The 7,906-nt window shown below is 36.9% G+C and overlaps 1 non-coding gene across 1 annotated transcript; it reads left to right on the top strand.

Annotated features, from left to right (window-relative positions):
* The first annotated feature begins 1,121 nt into the window (after positions 1-1,121).
* LOC120297709 lies at positions 1,122-1,227 on the top strand. Its single transcript, XR_005553865.1, has one exon. It is a non-coding gene; the product is annotated as a U6 spliceosomal RNA (small nuclear RNA).
* Positions 1,228-7,906: the final 6,679 nt, after the last annotated feature.

Below are 7,906 nucleotides of genomic sequence, written 5' to 3'. Positions count from 1 at the left end.
ATTAAGCTATTCTCCAAAGCACCTGAAGGCAGGACAAGAAGCAACGGGTGGAAACTAATCAAGGAGAGAAGCAACCTAGAACTAAGGAGAAACTTCCTGACAGTTAGAACAATTAATCAGTGGAACAGCTTGCCTCCAGAAGCAGTAAATGCTCCAACACTGGAAGTTTTTAAGAAGAGACAGGACAGCCACTTGTCCGAAATGGTGTAGGGTTTCCTGCCCGAGCAGGGGGTTGGACTAGATGACCTCCAAGGTCCCTTCCAACTTTACTACTATTATTATTATTATCAGAAAAGAGAGCCAATTGCAATTTTAACTTTTTCCACAAGGTGTCCTCAGTAAAATGTAAAATCTTCTCCCAGAGACCAAAAATCTCATAAACAAGATCAGGAAAGACAGAAGAAAGGAGAATTCAAATCCAATAGTAAATTCAATATTAAAAATTTTTCCCAAGACTTCAAAGTGAATTAAAAAATAAAAATAAAAACAAAGAAAAATCACTTTAAATTAATTCAGTCCATTCAAGCTTCTTTTTCCCACACTCACAAATGCCGCTTTCTTAGAGCGGGAAATAATTTCAAAAGTGCTTTTTACAGGCACAAAAGAAAAAGGAGAACCAAGAGAGGGGGAAAAAAGTCTCCCCCGGCTCAGCCACTGTGGCTCCTGTGCTTAGATGTTCTTCTGACTTCTGGTTACAGCAGCAAGGTGAATGGCCATTTTACTGGCCAGTCTTTCCACCGTCGGCCCAAAGGAGCAATCTCGGGCTGTGGAAGAAGCTGCCGCTCTCCCATGGAGATGAGGACCTCCTCAGTGGTAGCCGCCCCTCCAAGGCAGCTTTTCGACCCAATTGATCCGGAACCGGAAGTCTAAATGCCCCAACTTTTAATAGAAAAACAAATGGTAGAAATTGATTGTCGTGAAAGAAAAGAACAAAGGCATAGAGACACCTCACAAAAGTGGTCAAAGATTAATAGGAGCCAGACGTAAAACTCTGTCATAGAGTTGTCTTCAATCTGCCTACAAGAGGACCATCAGATGACTAATTCAGTTTGGCTTCAAAAGACGAGATCAAAATCAAGGGAAGCACACTCATACTCATCAGAAATAAATTATAAATCAGGCTGCTCACTTTGGCAGCACATATACTAAAATTGGAATGATACAGAAAAGATTAGTGTGGTCCCTGCACAAGCAGGCCATTAATATAGTAAAATCCAAGATCCTCATAACCAAAGCTTTCTAAACAAGTACAGTATGATGCTTTTTTGTGTCTTTTTGCAGATGGATATCTGTTTGCAAAACAGTCACTTTTCCCTTGCATCAAAACTCTGGCTATTCCATTAAAAAAGAGATTTCACTTAAATAAATAAATATATTCCAATCATTTTAAAAAAGTAAATATCAGCAATAAACCTTTTGTAAATTTTCAGTTTATCTGATATATAAACTTCTTTGTGATTAAGCACTAAGATATACTTGAATAAGTAAATAAGTATATATTGCATTATATACATATATACATACATACATACATATTTGTTTTCTGAGGTTTTCGCGGGTGTTTGTATGTAGGTCTTTGGTTATTCGTGCTAGAAGCACGAAGCAGAAAACACCAGCCTGAAGATGACGAACGTGACTTCATCGAAACATCACCAAGACACTTCCAATTTTACACAGAAGAAAACCCGAATAACCAAAGATCTACATATATATACATATAAATACATATAAAATAGGACATATAAAATTGTACTGTTAGGGTCATATCCAAGAAAATAAATCTTATAAGAAATATTGCTTACCTGTAAAGCGTTGTAGCAAACTATTGAAAGTGATTGTGTGTATCTCTTTCTCTCTCTCTCTCTCTCTCTCTCTTTCTCTCTCTCTCTCTCTCTCTCTCTCTCTCTCTCTCTCTCTCTCTCTCTCTCTCTCTCTCTCTCTCTCTCTGTGTGTGTGTGTGTGTGTGTAAATATCTTTCTTCTTCAGAATGATTTTTTTCAACCATCTTGTGCCAAACTTTATATTGATCTGTTTTGTTCAGCTTCTTTCTCTTTATTTGTTTTGGTCTCCTGATGAAATATTGAGTAAAACACATATTCATTATATTCCTCTCTTTTGGAAGTTGATTAGTAAATATTTTGTTTTTAAAATATCACAGTATTAAAAGGTCTTTTTAACACATTCAAATATTTCTGGAATAATTAAATATCACAGATCTGAAAGCTAAAGTCACTTTTATACATTTTTAATCAAATATGTCCCTTGTATCACCATTTGAAATAATTTTATCCTGGATTTGTTCTTCTTAATAAGAATTCTACTACACATGTCTACTGATTTGCATCTATCCAGATAATAATATCCCAGAAGGATTATACTATTTTAGGAATATAAACTGAGTTCAATAGCTTTTTGTAATTTACTGCACAACTTTCTTCAGGAAGCTTTGGAAAGGTGAAAATCAAATCTTTTATAAATGAAATGAGTCATTTGGAAGTAGGACATAAGAGTCACATTCTTTCATTCTATATTATATTAATGGCAGAAAACATCTTTTTATTATCATTCTTTCATTCAATTTTTTTCTTTTTTTCAAACATGAAAAGAATTTTGATGACATTATCATAGGCAGACTATGAAATTGCTATTATATCATCCTCCTGATCATTCAAAAATCAAAATATCTTCATTTTTAATTATAAAATGGCCAACAAATAATACATTCCATTTCACAAACCTCTACCCAGTCCCCTTGATTCCTATACTTCAATTAAGTCCTGTTATTTAGGTAACAGGAATAATGGCAAGTTGATACTCTGTGCCACTTTGAGAAAAATGATATAGTAAAGAATTTTGACAGGATCCTTTCTGAGAATAAAGTAAAAACCTCTTTAATGTATACAAAAACAGAGAGAGAAAGAGAGAGTGATAATATAATTACAATGCATATTTCAGTCTTTTTTTCTCTTGTTCAGAGAAAAAAATATGTCATAGTAAGCACCAAAAACAATGAAATGTAAGAATATTTGGTTCTGCAGTTTGAAATTGTAAAATCTGTAAGTTTATATTATGGTGTTTCACCTATGGCAAAGGTTTTGTAATGCCCATTAAGAATGGAGGGATTGTTATAAATTCCTTCCATTAAAAAAAACAACGAACCTTTTCTTTCTGAAAATCTGCTTGGGTTTTTGTTGCTGTTTACAGAATGCTCAGACAAAGTACAAGAGGAGACACTGAACTGGCACAGTATCTTTCAATTTAATTGAAGTACTTCCTTTCATGGAAGATTTCCTTTGTTTCAAATATAAAAGAATCTAACAATCCAAAACATTTTTATGTATTCAAGTATTTAAATTAGAAAAGTGGAGTTTAATTTTTAACAGGGTGGAAATGCTGTACATGGGAGACTGTGCATGTTAGGTTTTTATGCATCAGGTTAAAGTTTTTCATAGAATCTGTAATGTTTGCTATGAATATAATGCAACGTAGAGTTAACATTTTAAGATCCAATATAAATTTAAGATTTGTTAGGCAAATTTTTTGGGGTGTAAATATACTTAAGTCTTGTGTTAAATTACAGCGAATAGTTTAGTAATGAAATAATATAAATGCACATTTCAAAAACCACTACAAATGAGAAATGGTTTCTGTAAAAGTATCCCAGTGCATTACAAGAAATGGAAGAAGGAGACAACACATTTTGAGAAGTGTACTTGATGTTGTTGAATTCTATCATCTGTATTATTATAATCTCTCTTCTTTTATATTTTTTATCTAAAATAATATACATCCAATTAAGCTAAATTAAGCCAGTGCACAACTTCTATCAGCTTAAGAACAATACATGGCTTTGAATCGCATGCCAAAGAATCTACAGTGCCTAGACTACTTCCATTCTCCTAAACCAGAGGTGGGCAATTCCTGAGTCAGCTGTCCTAAACAATCTCTCATCCAGATAGGGTATAAATATGGTGGCTACAAAATAAAAGATGGTGAGCAATATATTTTCCATCCTTGAACTAACAAAACCATTTAAGCCTCCCCCCTCCCCCGCCACCGCCCATGCCTATACCAGTAGTATTCTTCCTTGGAAACTGGCTAATTCATTTTTATTGTAATTGTTCAGTAAAGCAAATTAGATTTAGTTTTAAATCTTAACCATAATGTCTTACAGTTGTTCCCTCCTTTGTTCCCTCTTTCCACTGTATGCAAACACAATGATAGTATCTCTGAGACTAGCCTTCTCACTTTTCTAACCATGTTCTGACTGTCTGGTCTACTTTTCTTCATTAGATTTTTCATTATGAGCTATTCTCCTCTGAAGTGTCTGTTGTCTGGCAGATAAGAAGGTCTTATCTGATACGTTTTGCTTTTCTTTTTGGAAATTCAGAAGGTTTGCGGTTTTTGCTTCAATTTTTGTTTTTAATTCAATCACAGCTCAAACACATTTGCCTTCTCTAGCAGAAAATGGTTTTGAACAGGAATCCCTGAAATAAGATCACAACATTAAAGGAAGCAGATACTATGAGAAAAAAAAACTTTCCCTGGATTTGAAAGAAAAAGAAAAATCTAGCAATTTCCCACTAAACAACTCTCAAATACATGTAAGATCTTTCAATCAAATTTGTATTAGGGTCACAGACTAATACATATCTAAGAACTCTATTAGCACTTAACTAGCCTTTTTTTTTTTTTTTTTTGAAAGCCTGAGCGCCAAAGAATTGAGGCCTTTGAACTATGGTGCTGAAGAAGACTCCTGTGAGTCCCTTGGACTGCAAGGCATTCAAACTGATCAGTCCTAGAGAAAATCAACCCTGACTGCTCTTTAGAAGGCCAGATCCTGAAGTTGAAACTCAAATAATTTGGCCATCTAATGAGAAGAAAGGACTCACTGGAGAAGAGCCTAATGCTGGGAAAGATTGAGGGCAATAGAAGAAGGGGATGACAGAGAATGGGGTGGCTGGATGGAGTCACTGAAGCAGTAGGCATGAGCTTAAATGGACTCCAGAAGATGGTAGAGGACAGGAAGGCCTGGAGGAACGTTGTCCATGGGGTGGCGATGGATCGGACATAACTTCGCAACTAACAACAACAAAGTTTTTGGTGCAGATATATGCTCTATTTTATTGGTTTCGTTGAAAGAAAAATCATCAGGTGCAGTCCAAGACAGGAATAAACAAAATGGAGAGTGCTTAGGAAAGAAGGTTCTGTTTATTGAAGAACAGAACCAACAGCATGTGGTTCTGGGAAAGCTAACAAAATGGAGCTCGGAGTGGTGGGTGTTTATACCTTCTTTCAACTTTGTATTTGAGGTTCTTCCTGTTCCTGTAGCATGTACTTTGACCTGAGCTTGAGTGTGCCCTTTTACTATTCTAATGGTGGTGGATTAATCCTATTGTGTCCTAAAGATCATGTCTTTAGATTTTGGGTGGGGATGTAGATTTTAGGGGGTCTTTGTCTTTCTAACCGCATCACCTCCAAGCTTCCTGGCCCTAGTTTTCCTAAATGAATCACCAAATCTGCATTTTTAAAAGCTGGTTTCTGCTTGGGGCAGAAAGATTAGGGGGGGGGGGAGAAGGGGATGGTTTCTGCCTAAGATTTTTTTATTATTCCTTTGGGGAAATATAATATTATGTCTTTTAATATCTCCCAAAACATTTCCTTCTCTGTAGGGAGGGGGGGTATTGACTTCCTACAATCCCCCCTTTGTGCCATATAAATGTGAGTGACACACTTTTAGTAGCACAAGATTAAGAATTGATCTGGTCAGGGAGTCTTCGTGGGTGATTCTATGGGGGGTTCCAGGATATGGGGAAAAGCTTTTTAACTTTTAATGTAAAGGAGAAGGCCTCAGTATAGAGGCAACAGAAAAGGATCCCTGCAGTGGCTCCCAAAAAAGGGAGTTTCCAACCCATAAAGGTCTAAAAGTCAGGGCAAAAGTTCTGTTAAGTGAAAAAGAAATTTATAGTGTCCAATATTCTGTGCTGGTTATTTTTAGATGTTTGATGTCATTTACTGTGAGCTTCTAGTCAGGTTTTTGAAGCACATGCCTCCAAAATTCTTCACAGCCATGGTTTTGTCTTAGTAAATAATTAAAGTCTGCACATTTTCAAGGGTTGCTTCCTTCCTTAGCTCTTAATTTAGTGCATCCAGGTTTGTGATGTCAAATTGAGGTTAGCTGGTATGCAAGCCAGGCTATTAATATTTCTTAAATTGCACATAGTGAGACCTACAAGTCCCACCATTAGTCCACCAGTACAACATATTCAGGACTTGTGTTTGGAGATCCCTTTCGTGCTATCTCCTCAGTGAGGGCATATGAATTGTGAATCACCTGAGGGGGAATGATTCCTTTCCCCATGGAATTTGCAGGAAGATATGCATGCAAAGGTCTTAGTGCCACAGAGCAAGAGCCAGCCTGGGGAACTTTATATTGAGGTAGGTGAAGGGGATAGGCTCAGTGTGATTCTGAGTGTGTGTGTGTGTGTGTGTGTGTGTGTGTGTGTGTGTGTGTGCGTGCATGTGCATGTGCATGCATGCATTCAGCTACTTCTACAAGAAAGGCAATTTAAACTTCCTGGACAAATTTCCCTCTCACCAGACAGAAATGCAAGATGTTCAGTACTTGCTGTGCCAACCATTCCCAAATGCCTTCCTCCATAAATCCATTCAAGGCATCTGGGTGATGTAGGACTTGGGAAGATCTGTTCCACTGCGGTTGCATAGTGACTTTCCTAATAGGTGGCTTGATCCTAACCCAATTCCCTCACTCAAATGAATGAAGGGTCTCCTCCGGAGACAGCATCTGGGTCAGTGTACTCTTCTTCCAAAGGTTGTGGAGTTGTTTGTGCAGAGTTGAAAGATATGAGACCAGGATCCCCTGCCCCCTTTGTGGTTGACTCTCCCAGAAGAGGCATTGCTGGTCAGACATGAGGAATGGAGAACAGAGGATAAAAATTGGAGAAGTGGAATGGGTATGTGTGGATAGCTTGCAAGCAGAATTTGAAAAGACATTAAGGTTAACATTGCAGATGTTAAGTAGACAGATTAAACCCACTTAAACACATACAGTAAATGCAATGTTTCCTGCAAATGAACTTAAAACATTCTTCCTGATAACTTTGTGGTGTTCTTAAAAGCACAGAGAGGGAAAGAAAAAAAAGGGAACACAGTTCTCTTCACCCTGTTTTGCTAGCCAGGCAAACTAGGGTGAAGATATTTTCTTTTGGTTTGCTTATTTTAACAATTTTTCCTAGCAGAATTTAAAAGTATTTTAGGTATTAGAGACATTTAACAGGTATTAGAGACATTTGCCTAACACACAAAGACTTTTTGACACATACACAAACACATACACATACACAAACAGTTACATTTGGCTAACACACAAAGACTTTTTGACACATACACAAACACAAAGACAAGGGAAAGAGAACAGAAAAGGAAAACAGAATTCTTTGGTTTTCACACCCTTTGAGTCATTCCCACCATCAATCTCAATTAACTCATATTAAGGAAGGCAAAAATCTTAACAAACATATTAATTGCATAGAAGATAGAGAGGAAGAAGAAAAAAATCAATGTTCCTATATATGTTTTTCTTTTTTAAGTACCTTTACTTAACCAAATTGGTTTTCCAGCTTTTTCCCTGAGCAAAGCCCATTCCTTACATATCTCCCGTGTTCATATCTCCTTCATACAAGCTAGGATGAGCTTGAATGAGGAGGATCTGGGCATGACCTCAAGCTATCATATCCCATATTCCCCTTCTGATGTGGGGTTCAAATGGCCTAGCCAGGTTTTCCCTCATGGCTAAACTTGCCACTCCACCTGTCAGTTTTCAGACCAAAAAAAAAAAAAAAAAATAGTCCAAGAGGACTCTGGTTCACTAGCAGAGTATGGGCAC

The sequence above is a fragment of the Crotalus tigris genome, unplaced genomic scaffold (genome assembly GCF_016545835.1).
Source record: "Crotalus tigris isolate CLP2741 ecotype Arizona unplaced genomic scaffold, ASM1654583v1 scf7180000023675.2660513, whole genome shotgun sequence".
NCBI lineage: Eukaryota > Metazoa > Chordata > Lepidosauria > Squamata > Viperidae > Crotalus > Crotalus tigris.
The sequence above is the reverse complement of the archived record's forward strand: the minus strand, read 5'-3'. Positions and strand labels throughout refer to the sequence as shown.